Genomic DNA, 24204 nt, shown 5'->3' with positions numbered 1-24204 from the left:
TGTATTACACACTGTGCAGTGTCTGTCCTGTTGGGTGTATTTATTCTCTACAGTGTCTGGTGCCTGCTGGACTCCTCCTTTGTGTGTGCTGCTTGTGTAACTAGCTGAGTCCAGCATTGGTGCTGTCTGCCACCCACACTGGTTGTGTTGGTTCTGGGTCTTCTTGTGTTGGCATCAGTCATTGTCTGTAACCTGCCATGAGCTACCTGTCTGGAGCTACTGCTCTGCTCACTATTTATGTCTGTGTTTTCTGTGTCTGGGTAGTGTCAAAGGGGCCAAGCTGTGTATATAAGAATCAGCTTGCTCCTTCTTAGAGATGTCAGCATTTCCTTAAAAGTCCCAAGCTCCGTAAGATTTGTCTTCACTTTTCAGCTGCTCCACCTCCTCTTGTAGCTGCCTAGTCTTTCCACAGAGTCTTCTATAGAAACATTGTAGTGTGGGCCCAGACTGGCCTCACCCCACCAAGCCCTCTATAGGTTTGCAAATTTGATAGGTTAGGGCAGCTGAGGTTGGGAATACAATGTTAGTGGGACCCCTTCTTCTGGTGCCTCTTGGTCAGGTATGAGGAAAGTGGCCCCTACTCCAGAGCCCGATCCCTCAGCCACTGCTGGATACTTCAATTCTGTTTCTCCCCAGTGAGGTGAGCACCAGGTTCAGATTGAGTGGAGCTGACAGTACCCTCTGCAAAAGTTCTTCCAGCTGGGGAGCCTCTGGTTTCAGGGAGGAAGACTGAGGGAGTCCTCTCCTGGGTCTGACTGTGCCCCTCCAGAAAGTGGCTGAGCCCCTTGACCAGACCCAACAATAGGCTCATGCAGACCCACACTTAAAATGTCTGTGCTTCTAAGCCTCTCTCCCTTCCCTCTGTGGAACCTAGCCCAGAGGGGCAGGATATCCAGTGCCCAGGCCGGGTGACTATGAAGCTCCACCCTATCCAATGCATATGAGCCGCTGTGCCAGTGCTGACCACAGAGAGGAGACCTTGTCTAGCTGGGCCCTGTGTCGGATGAGCCCTCCCTTAAGACACACCACCAGCAAGGGTCATTAGGTCCAGAATCGATACTCTCTGCAGCTGGCCACTACATGTGCCAGCCCTGGGCCTCCCTGTAAGGAAACTGGCACAGACCAGTGGGGCACATTGCTTGTGAATGGCCTTCAGCAACCTTCTTAAAGCTACAAGCAATCCAGAGTTTGTGGCTGCCTCTGCTGTACCTTGGTGCACATGGAAATACAAAAACACACCTAGGTTAGCTTTTACCCACACCGGGCCTGGGGAAAAGTCAGCCAGTTTTCTGAGGTCTGTCTCCTGCAGCCTCTGTCTGCTGGCTGCTGCTTGAGCTTGGCCACTGTCATGGCAACAATGAGCTACTCAGAGACCAGATGGCATGCTCCGAGGGGCCAAGGGAGGCAACAGTCCTGGTAAGCAGACAGAAGGACTGAAGCCATGCCCCCAGCCTTACTCAGATATTTATTAGCCAGTACAAATAACTCAAGGAAGCAGACAGCAGAAGTTTTCAGGGGGATAAACTAAAGGCCAAGGTACATGCTGACTTCAAATTTCTGTTCTGAGAGCCTAAACATTTCTGTTACTGAATCTTATTCTACTGTTTTTGCTGTTTCCAGCACACACTGTTTCCAGTATGGGTCAGAGAGGCCCCTGGACTCTCGTCTGCTCAGGGCTTTTGCTCTAGGCAGTGGTTGGCAAACTGCGGCTCACGAGCCACATGCAGCTAGCTCTTTGGTCCTTAAGTGTGGCTCTTCCATAAAATACAATGTGTGGGTGCTACCTCGATAAGAAATGTATCTACCTATATAGTTTACGTTTAAAAAATTTGGCTCTCAAAAGAAATTTCAATCATTGTACTGTTAATATTTGGCTCTGTTTACTAATGAGTTTGCGACCACTGCCCTAGGGTGTCTCTCTGTCTCTAGTTGTCAACCTTACTCTGCATGTTTTCATAGTATATTCTTACAGGACACTGAAAAAACCTCTGGTAGAGTCTAGAGCCTGGGGAAATTCAGGGATTAGGAAGGGAGGTGGGTGTGGCTCAGTCCCAGGTTTTAGTCTGTCCAGACTTTTTTCACGGACCTCAGTAGGGTGTAGCCCCTGGAGTCTGGTGGGTGTGGCCTCTGAGGCCTGGAAGTGTGGCCCTGCCCACAGACCAGTTTCTACTGAGTCTCTGATGAGGTGAAAGCACAAGTCATAGTCTCAGGAGTGTGTGTGGGTGGGGGGGGGGCAATCTCTGGTCTAAACTCCAGAAAATTGAGTCACTGACACACCGCTGACTCCTGGCTTCCTTCTCAGAGTGGCGTATCTCCGTAGGGTGGGGCAGGAGAGACTCCTGAGGGCAGAGCAGTTGCTTTTCTCCAGGGTGATGCCACACCAAGGGGACTGCTCCACCCAAGAAAGATGGAGACTGCAGTACTGGAGTATGACTCAGCACAGGGGTTCCGGTGGCCATCCTCCACAGTGTTTCTCTCTGGGCCTCCAACTTTACACTCTTCTCATGCAACACTAGTCCTTTCAGCTCTCCCTTGCCAGAGCCCCAGGTAAATGCCTGTGAATGAGATTTTTCTGTGTTGGCCCTTTAAGATAGAGCCTGTGTCGCATCTCTACCCTTCCTACCCATCTAGGTGTGGCTTTTTCTGTGTTCCTTGGTCATAGGCTTCTCTTCATTTAGTCCAAAGTTGGTTTTTCAAGATAATTGTTCTTAGATTAAGTTGTAATTCAATTTGGTCCTGGGAGGTGGCAAATGAAACATCCACCTACTCCATCTCCATCTGGGGAGCTTTAATAAACACAGCAAAATGGATTCTTAGGTCCTACTTTGGGCATTCTGATGTGACTGGGCTCCCACCTAATATTTTTAAGCACAAAACTCAAGGAAACTCTCAGCATGTTTCTAGTCCACTGGTTCTTCCACAAACTAAGTTGTTTTTCCAGATGTTCACTTTATTAAAACTGCTAGTATTTTTTCCCACTCTTTCCTGCCCCTCAGTTAAAGACAATCTTTTCATCACTTAATTAACCTTATGGCCTCCCTTCCTGTAAAATGTATAAATGTAAGTGGTCTCCTTTCTCAGCAATTCTAATAAAATGTACTGTCCCTAATCTCATGTGAATCTAACTACTCTTCTCATTCCTCACCTTCCTTGTTCATCCAAGGGTTTTGCTCCTGCATTTTATCTCTCCCTCACCTGCACTTCTCTCTGCTCTCCCTCTCCCTCTATCTGTTTATCAGCCAGTTTCATGGTTTAAGTATATCTATTCAATGACAATACAAGACAATTTATATCTCCATCTCTTTCTCCCCTAAACTATAGAGTTGTATAAGAGGTAAATTAACTGAACATTTTTATAATTGGGCAACTCACATGTTTTATAAGCAAAGAGCACTATATTGTCTCCCCTTTGCCCCTGACATTCTCCCACTCTAGTCCCCTTCTTAAGAAGTGGTATCGTCATTGTTCCTCTGACTCACTTAAGAGGCATTCTTTACCACTCTTTATTCCTCATAGCCTATGTTCAATTTACTAGCAAAAATTGTAGAATCATGCAAAATATAATCTAACAATAGTCACTCCTTACCTTTATAATGTCATTAGCTACCCCTTAAGTTCAACTGATCATTTTTTATGTAGAGCAGCTTTCTAACTGGTCAAGCTTTTGCACTTTGTCCCCAAAGGTCACTTCTTCACAGTATCCAAATTGATCTTACTGAAAAATGTAATTCAGGTTATATAACTTATATATCCAAAACTATCTATTGGCTTCATATATATAGTACTGTTACCCATTTAGTTATATATTTTTTTCATATATTCATGGTCATATGATATATCCTTCTCTGCAAAGTTTTTTAAAGATTAATTCATCCACTAGGAAAATATTTGAGTGCCTATAATGTTCTAGGCATTATTTTAGTCTCTAGAGACACAAGAATGAAGAATAAAAGAATCCTGTAAGTGGTTACTCAATTTCCTTAAATGAATCATAAACATTAATTTTCCCTATTGACAAAAATAATACATGCTTACCATACAAAATTTGGAAAAATATAGAAAACATGTAATGTACTACATGGTTACATTAATACTTTTTTTAATTTTTCTCTCAGGCTTTTCTGTATTTCACTTACTGAATTATCCCTGTGGGCATAGCCTATTTTTCTCTTCATTCTTTAGTATACAGGTGTTATACTTCCATCTCTCCTGACTTTTGAAATTGACTTCAAGCATGAGCTGTCTGTCTTCTCAATAGCTAAGATCATTCTTTCCTCTTCAAGGTTTCATCCTGCAAGGGGCCATTGCTTCTGCCACCTTTGTAGAGAACCCTCCCTTGATATATGTGTCATGTCAAGTATCCCATGACTCTATCACATGAATTACTAAACCTCACTCAGAAAAGCAAGAGATCTCCAAACTTCAGACATGTATCTTATACTTATGTTAGTTTAGCTTTCAGAGTAAGCAGAGGGAAAGAGTTTGTTGGTGGTAGTTCTTATAGAAAAGAAGCTAGATCAGAGATCCTAGGACACTTAGTTGACTCTAAAAGTGTTATTGAGAAATGGGGAGTAACGTCAGAAAAATTGCAGCATGAGAGATACTCCTCATGTCTCAACTTGAAATTTTAACAAATTCTATAGCTATATTCAGAGAAAATAACCAGATGAATCTGAAATATACACACACCAGATAGACAAAGGTATGATCACACAAGAAGGCAGGCCAAAGGACAGAAGAAAAAATAATACCAGAGGTCTGCATCTTTTTCCTTCCTCATGGACCTGAGGGAGGGAGACACTGTTGGCACAGGCTTTGTCTCAAACACGGAGAAGCCAGGTGGAGAGCCTGGGGGGAAGGATCAGAGATAGGGATGACAACCAAGAACAGGGATCTGGGCCTTTTCCTGAGGTCTTCCACACCCATAATTGCAGGGCTGGGCTATTAAAGGCACACAGCACACACAAAGCCAGTGCCTAGCTCCCAAGAACTGTGAACTGTGGATGAATAGCTTGTGGAGATCGGCCCACAGGACACTGGAGCGCGCTTGATATACCTGCCCAACTGGCACAATTTAACCTTGTGGTGCCAGATGCACTTGATCTGGGATCAGAGATTTGCACACCACGAGCTCTGAAGCTTGCCAGAGGGAGTTTAGCATGTGAGGGCGGGAAGCCCCTGATCTGCTATCTCTGCTGCAGCTGCTCCTGATGCTCAGAGACACCGGCTGGTGGCGAGTTGTCCCTGCCCTGCCCAGGGCTGTGCTTGGAGAGCTTAGAGTGGTATCAGAGGAGGGATTGGACTGTGTCACCCCAGCCTCCCAGTTCCTCATTGATCCCCTTGCTGTAATAACAGCAGTGGTGGTGGACCTTCTCCACTAGGTCTCCAGGCTGCTCTCTTCTGTGATAGGTGGGGGCACCAGGATTCTAGATCCCCTGCTCTGCTGGGACATGAGGGAGGGCCCTGAAGGACTACTGGTTGGCCATTGCTGGTACCATAATGCTGCAAAACCCTAGCAACAAGCCCCTCCCACCAACACGATGACCCTTTCTGCATCATTACAAAGGTGACAGCTAAGCCTTAGCAGAACACCCAAGAATCTCAGAGGCAAATCTTATAGTGCAGTGCCACCTGCCAGATAAAGGTATAATTATCTTTTATTGGGGTTATTAACAATACCACCTGCAAATGCTATCAAGGAAAAAGAAATCAAATATGGATATACAAGATGAGAGATGTAGCTCAGATAGATGATAAAATATCTCCAGGAAAAAAAAATCTCAATTACATAGAAACCTTGGAGCTTAATGGCAGAGAATTCAAAATTGAAGCTCTAAAAATACCCAATAAGCTACAAGAAAACACTGAAAGGCAATTTAGTGAACTCAAAAAACAACTTAATGAACAAAAAGAGTTCTTCACCAAGAAAATTGAAACAATAAAAAAGAAACAAACAGAGATGAAAAACTCAATACATGAACTGAAAAATGAGGTAACAAGCTTAGCAAACAGAACATGCCAGATAGAGGAGAGAATCAGTGACTTTGAAGACAGGCAACTAGAGATACGACAAAGGGAAGAAGAGACTCACAAATTTAAAAAAATGAGAAAACTCTACAAGGATTGTCTGACTCCATCACAAAGAGCAATATAATAATAATGGGTATATTAGAAGAGGAAGAGAGGGAAAAGGGAATGGAGAACACATTGAAACAAATTATCAATGAGAACTTCCCAAGCCTGTGGAAAGAATTAGAGCCTCGAATCCAAGAAGCAAACAGAATACCAAGTTACCTCATCCCAAACAGACCTACTCCAAGGCACATCGTAATGAAATTATTACAAATCAATGAAAAAGAAAGAATCTTCAAGGCAGCTAGGGAGAAGAAAGATATAACATATAAAGGAAGGCCCATTAGGCTATCATCAGATTTCTCAGTAGAAACTCTACAAGCCAGAAGAGAGTGGACCCCAACATTTAAAGTACTGAAAGAGACCAACTACCAACCAAGAATACTATATCCATCAAAGCTATCCTTCAAATATGAAGGGGAAATGAAAACATTTACAGACATACAGAAACTGAAGGAATTTATCACCAGAAAATCCCCACCACAGGAAATACAAAACAAAATTACAAATAAATAATCACAATTAAAACAAGGATAATCTGTGACAACAACAACAACATAAAAGGGGAGAGGCTAAAGATCAGCAGTAACAAAGGAAGATGGAATGCAGAAGCACTCATGAGATAATGGACTCTAATAAATATGATAATTTTTCTTCTAATAACCTAATGGTAACCACTCCTAAAAATGCCACTACTGAAACACATAGCTTAAAAAAAGAAAAAACAGAAGATAGAAGTATGGAATACCACCAAACAAAAACAAATGACAGAAAAACAAAAAAGAAGAACCAAACAAGACACAAAGCTATCAGAAAGCAATATATAAAATGGCAATAGGAAATCCTCAAGTGTCAATAATTACACTAAATGTAAATGGATTGAACTCATCAATAAAGAGGCACAGAGGAGCAGATTGGATCAAGACGTAGAACCCAACAGTATGCTGCTTTCAAGAGACACATCTCTTTAAGCTCAAGGATAAAAACTGATTCAAAGTGAAAGGTTGAAAAATGATTCTCCAAGCATATAATATCTAAAGAAAAGCAGGAGTAACTATACTCATATCTGACAATGCTGACTACATGACAGCAAAGGTAACCAGAGACAAAGATGGACATTTCATAACGATAAAGGGGATATTGTATCAAGACAACAAAACACTCCTTAATATATATGTAACAAACCAAGAAGCACCAAAATATATAAGACAACTACTAACTGATCGAAAAGTGCAAACCGAAAAAAAATAAAAAAATATAATTATACTTGGAGACCTCAATACACCATTGATTAGCTTTAGATCATTCATTTAAACAGAATATCAATAAAGAAATATCGGCCTTAAATAAAACACTAGAACAAACAGACATAATAAACATCTACAGGACATTTCATTCCGAAACGTTAGATTATACATTTTTCTCCAGTGTACATGGAACATTTTCAAGAATAGACTATATACTGGGCTACAAAACTAACACCAACAAATTCAGAAAGACTGAAATTATACCAAGCATATTCTCTGACCATAAGGCTTTGAAACTAGAATTGAACTACAAAAAAGAAGTAAACACACACACAAATGTGGACATTAAACAACATACTTCTAAAAAATGAATGAGTCAAAGAACAAATAAAAGAAGAGGTCAAAAGATATATACAGACAAATGAAAATGACAACACGACATATCAGAATTTTTGGGATGCAGTAAAAGCAGTAATAAGAGAGAAGTTCATATCATTACATGCTTATATAAAAAAGCAAGAGAGAGCCGAAGCAAACAACCTAACATCACATCTTAAGGAACTAGAAAAAGAAGAACAAAGGCAAACCAAAACCAGCAGAAGAAAGAAAATAATAAAACTTAGAGCATAAATAAATGAAATAGAGAACAGAAAAACTATAGAAAAACTTAATACAACAAAGAGCTGGTTCTCTGAAAAGATCAATGAAATTGCCAAACCCCTGGCAAAACTCACTAAGGAAAAAAGAGAAAAGACTCATATAAACAAAATCCAAAATGAAAGAGGAGAAATTACCACAGTTATCATAGATATCCAAAAGATTATCGCTGAAAACTATGAAAAATTATATGCCACTAAATTGAACAATCTAGAAATAAATAAATAAACTACTAGAACAATACAATCTTTCCAGACTGAATCACGAAGAAGTATAAAGCTTAAAAAGACCAATAAGTAGGGAGGAAATAGAAACAGCTATCAAAAGCCTCCCCAAAAATAAAAGTACAAAGCCAGATGGCTATACTAGTGAATTCTACCAAACATTCAAAGAATTGGTTCCTACTCTTCTCAAAGTCTTCCAAAAAATTAAAGAGGAAGCAATACTTTCAAAAAACATTTTATGAGACTATCATAACCCTTATACCAAAACCTGGCAAGGACAACACAAAAAAAGGAAAACTACAGACCAATATCGCTAATAAATACAGATGTTAAAATCCAAAACAAAATACTAGCAAATCAAATACAACAACACATCAAGAAAATAAGTCATCATGATCAAGTGGGATTCATCCCAGAAACACAAGATGGTTCAACATACATAAAATGATTAATGTAATACACCATAGCAACAAAACATAGACCAAAAACTATATGATCCTATAAATAAATGCAGAAAAAGCATTTGATAAAATACAACATCATTTTATGTTTAAAACACTCAATAAAATGGGTATAGAAGGAAAATATTTCAACATAATAAAGGCCATTTACAACAAACCATCATTTAACATCATACTATATAGTAAAATACTGAAAACTTTTTCTCTAAAATCAGAAACAAGACAAGGTTGCCCACTCTCTCCACTGCTATTCAACATAGGGCTGGAAGTTCTAACCAGAGTAATCAGACAAGAGAAAGAATTAAAAGGCATTCATTACTGGGAAAGAAGAAGTAAAGGTTTCACTTTTTGCAGATGACATGATCCTGTACATCGAAAACCCCAAAGACTCCACAGAAAAACTTTTAGAAACAATAAACCAATACAGTAAGGTTGCAGGATACAAAATTAATATACAGAAGTCTTTTGTCTTCCTATATGCCAACACTGAAACATCAGAAAAAGAACTAAAAATAATAACTCCTTTTATAGTAGCAACAACAACAAAAAAATAGCTAGGAATAAACATAACAAAGAATGTAAAGGATTTATATACTGAAAACTACAAAGTATTATTAAAGGAAATTGAAAAAGACACAATGAAATGGCAAAATATTTCTTGTTCATGGATAGGAATAATATATATAATTAAAATGGCCATATTACCAAAAGCAATATATAAATTTAATGCAATTCCCATCAAAATTCCAATGTCATTTTTTAAAGAAATGGAACAAAAAATTATCAGGTTTATATGGAACCATAAAAAAAATCTCAAATAACCAAAGTAACCCTAAGGAAAAAAAATGAGGCTGGAGGAATTACAATACATGACTTCAAACTATACTACACAGCCATGAAAATCAAAACAGCATGGTACTGACAGAAAAATAGACTGCAATGGAACAGAATAGAGATCCAGAAATAAAACCAAGTATATATGGCCAAATTATCTTTGATAAAGGAGCCACAAACACACAACAGAGAAAAGAATACCTCTTTAATAAGTGGTCCTGGAAAAATTGGAAAGCCACATGCAAAAGAATGAAACTTGACTACAGTTTATTTCCTTGCACAAAAATTAATTCAGAATGGATCAAAGAACTAAATATAAGATCTGAAACAATAAATTACATGAAAGAAAACATAGGTCCTAAATTCATGGACCTTGGCAGTAGAGAACATTTTATGAATTTGACCCCAAAGGCAAGGGAAGTGAAAGCAAAGATGAATGAGACTACATCAGACTAAGAAGCTTTTTGCACAGCAAGAGAAACTGTCAACAAAACAAATAGGCAGCCAACTAAATGGGAGATGATATTTTCAAACAACAGTTCAGATAAGGGTTAATATCCAAAATATATAAATAACTCACAAAACTCAGCAACAAACAATCCAATAAAAAAAATGGAAAGAGTACATGAACAGACACTTCTCCCAAGAAGAAATACAAATGGCCAACAGATATATGAAAAAATGCTCATCATCACTATCTATTCATGAAATGCAAATCTATTCAAACTGCAATGAGATACCACCTCACATTTGTTAGATTAGCTATTATCAACAAGACAGGTAATAACAAGTGCTAGAGAGGCTGTAGAGAAAAAGGAACCCTCATCCACTGTTGGTGGAAATGTAAATTAGTGCAAACATTATGGAAGAAAGTATGGTAGTTCCTCAATAAATTAAGAATAGAACTATCATATGATCCAGCAATTCCTCTTCTGGGTATATACCCCCCAAACTTGAAAACATGGGTATATAAAGACATATGCACTCCCATGTTCATTGCAGCACTGTTCACGGTGACCAAAACATGGAAACAGCCAAAATGCCCTTCAATAGAGAATTGGATAAAGAAGATATGGTACATATATACTATGGAATACTACTCAGCCATGAGAAATGATGACATAGGATCATTTACGACAACATGGATGGACCTTGATAACATTATACTGAGTGAAATATGTAAGTCAGAAAAAGCTAAGAACTGTATATGATTTCATACATGGATGGGACACAAAATTGAGACTCATGGACATAGACAAAAGTGCAGTGGTTACCAGGGGAGGGGAGGGGCTGAAAGAGAAACAAAATATAGGGTGACCAAAGATGATCTGACTTTGGGTAATGGGTATACAGCATAATCCAAATGATGTGGAGATGTTTTCTCTAAATCTATGTACTCTGATTGACCAATATCACCCTGTTAAATGTAATTGTCTAAATAAAAAAATAAAAAGAACCATAAAAGTAACTGTCATTGAGTTCGTGGTACCATTCATAAATATCAAGAAATAAAAATTTCAAGCAAAAGCATGAAAACTCCAAATAAAATGAAAAGCCCTGTGAAAATGTAGCTTTACCACAGAACCATGGCACTGCCTGTAATCATAAAAAGAAGCACCAGGGAACTGATTAACTAGGACTGTAGTGACAGTAATCTAGAAATTCCTTTTTTTTCTTCAAAGCCAGAGAATCTGATGGCCCTGTATGATACAGTACAATGTCACGCATCTCCTGGACACCAACTTAAATCATAACAGAGTCAGTTGTCAGAGCAGAAGTCCTCTGTGCTCAATAGCATTTTATCGGCCCATGTGAAATGTTTCACCGTGGTGAACCTAGTATTTAAGGGATGTGACTACATCATCAGGAGCACTACTCATTTTTTTCTCACTTGGAACCTCCAACTGTGTCCATATAATACAAGAGAACAGACTACCAAATAACGAGTAGCAGAGTAATTTTATAATTGTAATAATAGCAACAAAACCTTGTATTTAACACTTTACAAAGCATATCCATGTTTGCTTTAATTTACAGAAGTGGAAAACTGAAGTTCAGATTTGCTAAGTAAATTGCACTTTGATGCGTCACCTAAAGTCAAATCCCAGCCATAAACAGAACTGGACTAGGACTATGATCCTACTGATTTCAATTCTAAATTCTTTCTTGAACAACATGTTGGCTCTTTTAAAGGGTCTTTGTAGGAACTCAGTTGTTCAGAAAAAAAAGCAAAATGTAGAGAATAAACTAGTGTAAAATACTGTCCTTTCACAGTGGAGCAGTTATGTGGTACTTTCAGAAAAATCAATTGAGCATGCTATTATTATTCACACTGGAAAATTTATATATTTTTTCATAAAATTAATAGTACTAAAATTGATAATAAGAGCAAACATTTAGTGATTGCTTGACATGTGCCAGCCTTTATTTGTAAACCTCACAACTGAACAAAATGAGCTTTATACCTTATTTTTGAGATAGTATAAAAAGGTTAAAAACCTTGAACAAACCCAGAGAAGAAGTTGCAGAGCTGAGATACAATATCTATCAGTCTGGTTTCAAAACCTGCACTCAATCATTACCCTTTTGCCAAGAGGATAAGCAACATAGAGCTGGAAGGAACCATCTCTGAGGTTGGTATTGTAAGAATGAGACGGCACTTGAACAGCAGGTGTGCAGGCTTTATTAGAGGAGAAAGACCTGCCGGGGCACTCCTCCAGGAGAAGTGCACCCAAACAGATTCGGAGGCAAACATTTATTAAGGTGGGGAGAGCTTTGAGCAAGTGTGCATTGAGTCAGCAATTCTGGTATGCTCCCTTCTGCAGGCCAACGATTTCGGCTTTCTGGAATGCTTCTCCTCTGGGCAGCTGATCAGCTTCCTAGAACTTTTCTGTTTCAGGGGCTATAGTCCAGTAAGTAAGTAAAGATGGGGTCAGATAGACAAGTGGAACAGCAAAAGGGCATTTTGGAAGTTTTGGTAAATTCATGTATCTATCAGGTATAAGGAAAACCAAACTATAAAAACCTGTGCTGGAAAACAGTTGTGTTAGGCTTGCTCACTTCTACTTTGCCTGTTGCGTGTGTGAGCACACAGCAGCACTGTGTGTGCATAGTCTATGTAAGACTACAGGTGCTTGCCCTCAGGGTGGAGGGTGGAAGGTGGATGGCAGGTTGCCTGGCCGCCACTGTGAGCAGACATTTTGCTGTTTATTCTCCCGACGCCAAGAGAAGTGGTTTTCCCTGCCTGTTTGCTTTTCCACCGTTGGGAGACTATTAAATAGGAACGGCCCAATGCTTTCTGTCTCCACAGTTCCCGTACTGTCCGTTTGAATCCAATGTGGACCTGTCTGGCCTCGGCCACTGGCATTACAACATGCATTAGATTTTTAGGGTTCATCTCAACAAGAGAAAATATGCGATATTATTTTCTCAAGCACTACACTGTTTTCCCAGCAAAAGTATCAAGTGATGTATGTTTTACAAATACAACAGGACAAATGCAAGTGTGATATCAATTTAACACCAAACATTCCTTAAGTTAGTACTGAGTGAAAAATACTATAAACTCTGTGGTCTTAGCAATATAAGGAATTGAGGATTTAAAAGAAATAAATGAATAAACATACCTGAAGCCCTGGAGAGCACTAGGAGGAGGAATCCTGGTGAACTGCAACCAAAGGCAAATGAAATATAAGTTGCAAGAGTGACAATTCTCAAACTTCAGTGGCTTTAAAATCATCTGGAGGACTTGTTAACAAATTGACCTTTGGGCCCCGCCCCCTGAGTTTCTAATGCAGAAAGCCTGAGAGGAGTTGGATAATTTGCATTTCCAACAAGTTTCTAGGTGATACTAATGTTTCTGCTCCAGGCAGGACACTCAGAACCACTGCATAGAGATTCAACAGAATGCCAAGTGAGCACAGGGGATGCTATATAATAAGCTATATAATAAACCTTCCAACTCAGAAGTAGACTTTATGGAGGACTCAGCCTTTGAACTGTGCTTTAACAAAGGAGGAGAATTTCCCATAATCAAGAGATATCGTGCTTCAGTCCCCAGAAGAAGCACAATCATTCTGGCTGTCCCCTCTCTCACCTTAGTGATTTGCTAGCCTCACTGTACTCTTGCAGAGTAGAAACCACATCTGCTTGCCCAACAACTCTTTGGCTTTAACCAGACCTGATATTTCAGAAAGGAATGAAAAATCAGTTTTAACTTATTATTAAACATCTTTTTCTCTATTTCAAGTAATTTAAATTTCCTCTGAAACTCTGTTTTGTTTAATTTTAACAAACTTGACTCGCATTATGAGGATGCTCAAGAATGTAAATGTGATATTAGTAAAGATTTCTTTTGTAGATAAGCTTTATTGATTGTAATGGTGGAAGTAGTCACAAATTCCCAAGTAACAGTCTTCTTACTATATTCCAAAAGAGATGAAAGAAGAAAGAAAGAAAGAAAGAAAGAAAGAAAGAAAGAAAGAAAGAAAGAAAGAAGTGAGGGAGGGAGGGAGGGAGGGAGGAAGGAAGGAAGGAAGGAAGGAAGGAAGGAAGGAAGGAAGGAAGGAAGGAAGGAAGGAAGGAAGGGAGGAAGGAAGAAGGAAGGAAGGAAAGTGATTTTAAAGCACTTCAAACGCATGCTGGAGCAGAGAATGATCAAAGGGATAACACACTGAGACTCATGAGACCACTTTTATTCTCAAATTCACTATCATTTTACAACTAGAAGATATTTGGGTTCTCACTGCTCTAAGTTATGCATTTGCAAAATGGGGATAATATTTTCCATAAGATTTAGTTAATGATTGAAAATACTTTTGAGATCATTGGGAAAGGAGAAGAATAGAAAACTATTACTCTGCATTGAACTTTGAAACTCAAACTGTAAAACTAGAGGAATCTATACCTTTTCAGCAACAAACCAGCTGAGGAGGCTTTTTCTCACTATGAAGCTGCTCATTGTCATGACAAATGCATTTTGGACTTTGATATTGTCAAGTACTTTGCAATCATTTCTTCTAGTGGTTTAATTCCATTTCCCTTGCAGATGGAACTACTAAAGAGAGCATAATAATGCTGTCACTCACTCTAAGAGTGAGAAAACGTTTCCGTTAAGGGCCAGCTGGTAAATATTTTAGGTTTTATAGGTCACATATGAGCATGTAATTACCTAAGATCATGATCATGAGTCATGTTGAAAATGGGGACAATTAATTACCACTAATCAGCCCAACCAGGTGGTGACACAGTGGATAGAGCATTGGCCTGGGATACAGAGGGCCCAGGTTTGGAACCCGAAGGTCGCCGACTTGAGCACAGCCTCACCAGCTTGAGTGTGAGGTGGCTGGCTTGGGCATGGGATCATAGACATGACCCCGGGTCACTGGCTTGAGCCCAAAGGTCGCTGGCTTGAAGCCCAAGGTTGCTGTCTTGAGGAAGGAGTCACTGGCTCAGCTGGTATCACACGGTCAAGGCACAAATGAGAAAGCAATTAACAAACAACTAAGGTGCTTTGAAGAATTGCTGCTTCTCATCTTTCCCTTCCTGTCTGTCCCTGTCACTCTTTCTGTCTCTCCTCTCTTTGTCTCTCTCACAAAAAAACCCAAAAAACAAAAAGAACCCTTTAATTATTTTAATTTTTAATTTTTCCAAAAAAAGCATTAGCATCTTTTCCCTCTTTCATCTTATTTTATTTCTTATTCAGATTTGGTCAGTAAACAGGTAAAATTTCCTTCCTAATATGTGCTTTTTTAGTTAAAAAGTACATCATTTTTTAAAATAATACTGTTGCTTTCAAGTTCTATTTGGCTTCCCAAAATAATTTATTAGGACAAGCAAGTTGATTTTAGTGCCCCAAACACAAGCTATTCTGTTTCATTCACATTTTCTATTTTCTCTGCCTGCTGCTTCATTACTTATGTTTCCTCACGAGCCTTTAGAGAAAACAATGCTATTCCTTCACTTGTGCAAATTGAAAACCTATTTTTAAAGAACTGTGTCCCAGCCATTTTGGTTTTCCTATTCTATTCCCCTCTTCATTTATTTAAATAACAGAGACTATATAAGCCCATCTCTCTCCTGAGTGTATTTGGAGCAGCCTATTGTATCCTTATTAACACTTTAACACACGTTTCATTTTGTTTCCTACTGCAGGGATAGTCTACTCTCCTGGTTACTTTTCTGTTTATATCTCATTTAAGAAGTTTTGTCCTAATCAGGTCTCCCTTTAAAATAATACAAAGTAGAAAGAATGTTTCACAATTTAACTTGGAAGAGTTTACAAAAGGGAGTAGTTTAAAGGTTTTACTTTCCTTGTGGTTAAAATTAAGATTTTTAAGATTATGAGTTTCTCTCTTAACTGAGATGGACTACTGCACTAGAAAAAAAGTTTCTCATAAATCCATATAAGTCAATCAAACATTTCTTAGTTTTGGCCAATATACAAGTACGAAATTATATTAAGTATTATGTTATAAAATGGAAAAGACAATTTTAATATTTGAGTATAATTTTATTTATTAATTTTAGAGAGAGTGAGGAAGGGAGAGCAAGAGAAACATCAGTTTGTTGTTCCACTTATTTATACATATATTGGTTGATTCTTGTATGCACACTGACTGGGAACAAACCCACAACCTTGGCATTTGGGGATGATACTTCAATTAACTAAGCCCTCCAGACAGGGCTGTAATTTTAAAAAGTAATATATTTAGAGGCATTTTTTCTGATTTTCCTTTCCCTGCAATGTACACCTCAGAGATAAGCCTAACCAGTCCTAACACATGGAAGTCAAGCTGTTACATTTTTCTCTGGTTCAGGCTATAATTGGAAATCAGTCAGTTACAGAAATCTCTTCATAGCACTATGATTTTGCATTATGTCCTTAGCTTTTACGGAGGGCTGATATAATGATGGGCTCTATGAAGAAACTCTGAAGCTTTGGTAAAGCTGCTACAGAAGATACCACCCACTGTTGTTCAACATCCCTATACAAATTCTCACATTCCATGTTTTTCCCAAAGTTCCAAGCAAGAAAAAGGTTTTTCTACTTGATGATCTTATTTGGTCTCCTTTTTATAATTCAAAGAGTTATAAATTAATAAACAAATTCAGCAAAGTTGCAGGATATAAAATCTATATACAAAAATGAGTTCCAGTTTTATACATAACAAACTATCTGAAAGGGAAATTAGAAAACATTCCATTTACAATAGATTCTAAAGAAAAAAACTGTTGGTAATAAAGCTAAGTAAGTTGAAGCTTGTACACTAAAAAGTACAAAACATTGATAAAAGAAACTTAGAAAAACCATAAAGAAATGGAAAGGAACCCCATGTTTATGGATCATAAAACTTAATATTGTTTAAAATCACCCAAAGCAAGCTAGAAACTCAATGCAATGCTTGTCAAAATCCTAATGGTACATTTTGCGGAATAAGAAAAGCAATCCTAAAATTCATATGAAACTACAAGAGCCCTGAATAGCCAAAATAATATTGGAAAAGAAAAATCTAGAGGCTTCCCTTGACTTTACACATATTATACAATATATCTTCAATAATCAAAACAGTATGGTATTGGCATAAAGACAGACTCACAGATCAATGAAATAAACAGAGACTAGAGAGTTCAGAAGTAAATACACACATATGTGGTCAAATGATCTTCAACAAGGTTGCCAAAACTACACATGGGAAAAAATAATCCCCTCAATAAATGGTGTTGGGAAAACTGAATATCCACATGCAACAAATGAAATTGGACCCTTATCTTAGATGACACACAAATATCAATTAAAAAATGGACTGAAGACTTAAACTATCAAACTCCTTGAAGAAAATATAGGGTGAAATCTTCATAACATTGGTCTTGGCAATAATTTATTGGCTATAATGCCAAAAGCACAACTGGGATTAAAACAAACTAAAAGGTGTATGTTTATATAGGAAATAAGCAAGAATGAAAAATCAGTTTATGGGAGGGGAGAAAATATTTGCAAACCTGCTATGAGGTTAATATCCAAAATATATAAAGAACTCTTACAGCTCAATAGCAAATAAATAACAAATAGATAAATAACATGATTAAAAAATGAGCAAGGGATTTGAATAAATATTTCTACAAAGAAGACATACAAATACCTACAGGTATAGTAAATGATGCTTAACATTGCTAATCATCATGGAATGCAAATCAAAAACACAAAAAAGTATCATCTCACACCTGTTATTATGGTCATTATAAAAAAATAAAATAAAATAACCAATGATGGTGAGATTGTGGAAAATGGAAACAAATGTACTTCTTGATGGAATGCAGAATGGTACAGCCACTATGAGAAACAATATGGGGTTTCGTTTGAAAATTTAAAATAGAACTACTGGGCCCCGACTGGTTGACTCAGTGGTAGAGCATCAACCTGGCATGTGGAAGTCCTGGGTTCAATTCCTGATCAGGGCACACAGGAGAAGCAACCATCTGCTTCTCCTCCCCTCCTCCCTTCTCTCTCTGTCTTTTCCCTCCCACAACCATAGCTCAATTGATTCTAGCACATTAGCACCAGGTGCTGAGGGTGGCTCCTTGGAGCCTCTGCCTCAGGTGCTAAAATATCTCAGTTGTGAGCATGGCCTCAGATGGACAGAGCATCAGCCCCAGACAGGGGTGGCCATTTGGATCTCGGTTGGGGCACATGTCTCTTTATCTCCCGTCCTTTCACTTAAATAAAAGAAAATTAAAAAATGGAACTACTGGATGATGCAGCAAACCCACTTCTAGATATATATCCAAAAGAATTGAAAATAGGATTTTGAAAAAGTATTTGGACTCCCTTGTTCATTGCAGCATTATTCACAAGAGCTAAGAGGTAAACAACTTAAATATACATCAACAGATAAGTGTGATATATACATGTGAAATATTATATTATTCAGTCTCTAAACAAAAGGAAATTCTGTAATATGCTACAACATGGATGAACCTTGAGAATGTTATGCTGAGAGACATAACAGGAGAAAAGGACAAATACTGCATTATAGGAAGTATCTAACATTGTTAAGCTCACAAAAGCAAAAGTAAAATACTGGTTGCCAGAGGCTTAATGGAGGAGAAACAGGGAGTTTTTAAATATCATATTTCCCCACATATAAGATGCACCTTAATTTTAAGGCCCAAAATTTGAAAAAAACTTGTATTACATGAAATTACTAAACTCAAGTTTTATTCATCATAAAATTCATACAATTCTTTATCACTGTCAAAACTCCCATGTTTTTTATATTGCCTCGTCTTTAGTTCCATCTATGACATTTGAAATGCCACACTTCTTAAATGACTTGACAATGATTTCAATCTTGATATTATCCCAGGATCTTTTCACCAGGTACAAAGTTCGCCTATAGCTGGTTTCTTTACTCTTCCTACTGGTGTAAAATTGTCCTCAGAAGACTTCATCCATTGGTTCCAGTTGTCTCTCATGGCAGCTTTGAAGGGTTTGTTAATGCTGACATCAAGTGGTTGGAGCTGGGATGTCAAGCCTGCAGGTATGACAGCAAGTTTTGTTTTTTGCTCTGCAGCAATCTTCTTTGTGTTTTTGTTATGCATGCCCTGAACTGATCAAGAACCAATAGGGCAGGTTTGTGTGAGAGTCCACCTGGTCTCCTTCTCCAAACTTTCTCAAACCGGATCTTCATCCCAACTTGATCCATCCAACTCTTGTCATGAACATGAACAATCACTCCTCAACAAATATCTTCTTTTGACATTGTTTTGTGCTTGAAAATCAGCATAGGAGGCAGCTTGGTTCCGTCGGCACAACAAGCTAGAACAACTGTATAATGATTCTTTTCATGTCCCCTTGTCTTTACAGTTACAGTTTTCACCCATTGAAGGGGAACTTTGTCCATATTTGCAATCTGTCCCAACTGAAACTGATGTGTCTTCTGGCATGGAATGACAAAATGATGAAATTCAAGCCTCATAGCTTTCAACATCTTTGGGGCAAGTCTGGTGTATGTACGCATGCTTAGTCCATTCTGTTTCATGAACCTGAAGCACCAATTGTGTCCTCCTTTGAAATCAGAAACTTCTTTTTCATCAGCAATTCTTCTTGCTTCATGCTGAATCATCTTTGTGGCCACAGGAGTTTCAATTGCCCTTTGCTCTTCAATCCGTGTCTTCAATTCCCTCTCTAAATCAGGCCATTTTGCTGACTTGCCTCTCATGGCCTTCTTCTGCCGTGGCATTTTCAGTAGGGTTTCTTCTTCCCATAGCCAGTCTCAGATAGATTTCTCAGTTGGAGAAGGACCAAACTTACATTCAGCAGCACGATTTCCATTCACTTTTGCAAACTGGATCACTTTTAACAGCACTATAGAAAAATATTTTCTGAGCCATTTCTGGGCAGAACGTGGCAAAACATAACCTACGATAATATACCAGTGACAGATGCAAAACAATGAGCTCAAAGACAACAAGTAAAAACATCTACAACCACTGTATAAGACGCACCCAGTTTTTAGACCCCAAATTTTTAGAAAAAGGATGTGTCTTATACATAGGGAAATATATGATAGGTACAGATTTTCAGTCATTCAAGATGAAAAATTTTAGAAGTCTATTGTACAACATTGATTGTATTTATAGTTAACAATACTATACTGGTTACTTAAAAATTTGCTAAGAGGGTAGATGTCATGTATTTTACCATAATAAAAGAAAATTAAACTAGAAAACATTGAAAGAAAAACAAAAGAAAAAATCTTTGTGACCTGGAGTTAGAAAAATATTTCTTAGATACAACACCAAAAGCATGATCTATAAAATAAAAATTGATAATTGAACCACATCAAAATTATGTACCTCTAATCTTTGAAAGACAATGTTGAATAGATTAAAAGACAAGCTGCCAAACTGGAAAAAGTATTTATAAATTAAATATCTAAGATAAGATTTGTATCTTGAATATACAAAGAATTATGAAAACAAGAAAAATGGTCAGATGGTTTAATAGGAAATTCACCAAACAATATATACATGTTTAAATAACCAGTACTCCAAACAAAATATACAGAAGAAGCACATCAATATATACTCAACATCATTAGTCATTAAGACGATGGATGCACTACAAACTTACTAGAATGTCTTTAATATTTTCATGATACAAGAGTGTGAGGTTGTGAAGTAACTAGAACTCTCACATGCTGCTGTTATAAATGTAGAATGTCATAAAAAAATTTTTTAAAACATTTAGAAGTTTCTTAACTAATTACATACATACTATATGACTAAGCTATCACATTACCTACGAAAAATGAAAGAATATGTCCATACAAAGACTTGTGTTGCATTTTGAGTAGCTATATTAACATAAGCCCAAAGTCAGAATATCCCAAATGTCCATCAACAGATAAATGTATAAAACAAACTGAAGTGTATTTCTATATTGGAATACTACTCAAGGCCTGACCTGTGGTGGCTCAGTGGGTAAAACTTTGTCCTGAAATGCTGAGGTCGCTGGTTCAAAACCATGGGCTTGCCTGGTCAAGGCACATATGGGAGCTGATGCTTCCTGCTCCTCCCCCCTTCTCTCTCTCCCTTTCAGCAATAAAAAAAAGAATAAATCCTGGAAGAATTCATCTACTGGATGCATCTTGATAATGTTATGATGCATGAAAAAAGCCATTATAAAGTGAATATTGTATTATTCCAGTTAAATAAAATTCTATGAAACGCAAACTGGTCTATAGAGACAGGAATCAGATCAGTGGTTGTCTGGGGATGATGGGGCTGGTGTAGGGCGGGGTGGGAATGGGTGCAGGGCAGGACTGTAAAGTGGCACAAGGAAACTGTTGAAGGTAGTTGTTATATTCTTTTTTTTTCTTTTTGTATTTTTCTGAAGCTGGAAACGGGGAGAGACAGTCAGACAGACTCCCGCATGAGCCCGGTATCCACCCGGCACGCCCACCAGGGGCGATGCTCTGCCCACCAGGGGGCAATGCTCTGCCCCTCCGGGGGGGGGGTCGCTCTGCCCCAACCAGAGCCACTCTAGCGCCTGGGGCAGAGGCCAAGGAGCCATCCCCAGCGCCCGGGCCATCCCTGCTCCAATGGAGCCTTGGCTGCGGGAGGGGAAGAGAGAGACAGAGAGGAAGGAGGTGGGGGGTGGAGAAGCAAATGGGCGCTTCTCCTATGTGCCCTGGCCGGGAATCGAACCCTGGTCCCCCGCATGCCAGGCCGACGCTCTACCGCTGAGCCAACCGGCCAGGGTCTAGTTGTTATATTCTTTATCCACACTGTGATGAAAGATTTTCAGGTGCATACATATGTCAAAACCCATCAAATTGAACACTTTAAATATATTTGATGTGTTTTACATCAATTAGATCTCAGTAAAGCTGTTAATTTTTCCTGATGTAGCTCTGAAATGAACTTATGAAATGCTTAGAAACGTAAAGGAAAGACCTGAGACTATGACTTGCAATGACGAAGTAACTTGCAGTCACCCTGTGAGAGCTAATAGAGGACTGGGCTGGAGATGGAGTCTATGGCAATGCGAAAAAATAAACTATCTTATTTGGTACTGTGGGCTCACCTAAGAGGACATTCCCCTATCACAAAAACAGAAGCTTCAAACTCATTTGGTCCACTGCAGTTTTATGAAGCATAACCATTTTTTCCCTCAAGCTCGGTATCAGGTTTAAGAAAATTCTTGGAATCCAGGATGGTACAGGAATATACCATAAAAGTCATGTTAATTAGATTCATCATCATGTATTCAACCAACAAGTATATTTTTTCAACTACTTACTACAAGGTATTTTTCCCCACCAAGAAAGAAGGAAGGGGCCGTAGCCACGAAGTGTGGAATAATAAAAGGCTTTATTGAGTACAGAAAACATCCCGTCTGACAAGGTTCCCTAGCCCTGGGGACAGAGGCTAGGCAAGTCGCATGGAGTGACCTGCGTGGAAGATATTTAACGGGTCCCATCTAGGGTGGTCGAGCTAATATGACATGGTGAACTCTCACTGGCTGGCAGACGGTCGCTTTTTCCAAAGGGCTCCTGGGAAGTTTCTTTTGGCATGCCTGGATGTGGGCGGCTCTAGCCAAAGTTCCCAGGTCTAGTGTCTTACATGACCATCGCCCATTGCTGACCAGCCCACACTTACCCTGTATAAGACTCTATATTTGTCATTAAAGTATAGGGAGTTCCATGCACAGGTGCTGACAGATGGGCACAGACATAGCCATTTAGCAAGAGTTAAATCATTGCCTTTCAGAGTCAGTAATGAATTATTGGTTCAGTATTGATGTGCAAGGTTTCCAGATGTGGCCTTTAATTTGTGTCTTCTGTAATTATAGTATATAAATTGTTAGGGTATTATGCAGGTACCAACTACTGTGTTGACAGGTATAGTACAAAAGTCCAACATCCATCTTAAGCAAAAGCTTTGCCCTTTTGTTTCTCTGTAGTCAGGCTGGCTTCAGGACAAATAAAATTACATATAAATGCAACCCTGAGTTTTATTCCCCCCCCCATAGGATCTAGATAATTTGGTTGTAACTCCTTGGGAATGACATTCATGAAAAATCCTATAATCTCTGTTATTGTATTTCTCAGTCTCGGTGCTTCTAAAGCTGTGATTTATCTAAATTGTATTTTTGTCAGTGGGTTATAAAGGGGATAATGTGAAAATTCTATTGGGATATTGTTAGTAAATTTTAAAAATTACTTTCAGTATGCAGTTAAACCAAGTAATTTTTTCACTTTTTGCTTTTAGGGCAGTCTTACATATCATTGACAACTTCAAGAAAATAAAAATTTAGCACCCAGTCTAAAAATTCTTTGTTTAAAAGCATGTCTGTTAGGACAAAGTTGTCATGTATGAGACTCAAGGATAGCCCTTACAAAAGTGGACAGTCTATGCCTAAAACTGTAAGAACTTCACACTGATTTTTCCAGGCATTTTCCTCTTCTCCATTTTATGCTGTTCCCTCTAATCCAGCAGTGAACTTTTTATCCCAATGTCATAGGCACAACACCTTGGCACATTCTCACTGCTGCTTGATCCAACCAAGACTGCAGTCCACACATCCGGGTGTCCTCCCAGAGGAGGCCTGCTCTGTGTAATAGATGCTCCTTAGCACTCCTGTCCCATCTTGCAGCCAGCAAGGAGCTAATGGCACAAAACATTGAAAAGGGTCTGACATCCTGCAGTCCCATGGACATGAGGTCCATTGCATTTACAATGCCAGAGCTCCATAAAATTTTGGGATCTCACCTTGTCCCCTTGATGCTATTATCTTGAGCTGTCAGGAAGGATAGCACATTTTAGCTTCTCAGTTCTGTAACCTTTAACCATATGTCTGAAACCTTTTCATCTTAGACATCCAAGAAATTCCTGTGGATCCAAAAAATATGGAAGAGTCCTAAAAAGCCAAAAGTAGCTACCATAAAAGTCAAAAGTCAAAGGTAAAGCTAGCTATAACTAGTGGCCAGATAATTACATGCAAGGCAAAGCAGCAAATTTTTGTCAGTAGTTACTAGATAAAGCTGGACAAATAATAAAATGAGAGGGCAGAACTATCAAAAACAGAATTATTCACTGTCTGTTTTCTAAGCTATGAGTTTAGTTCACTTAGTTGCTAGGCCA

This window comes from Saccopteryx bilineata, chromosome 7, assembly GCF_036850765.1.
Source record: "Saccopteryx bilineata isolate mSacBil1 chromosome 7, mSacBil1_pri_phased_curated, whole genome shotgun sequence".
NCBI classification, from domain to species: domain Eukaryota; kingdom Metazoa; phylum Chordata; class Mammalia; order Chiroptera; family Emballonuridae; genus Saccopteryx; species Saccopteryx bilineata.
This window is presented reverse-complemented; position numbering follows the sequence as displayed.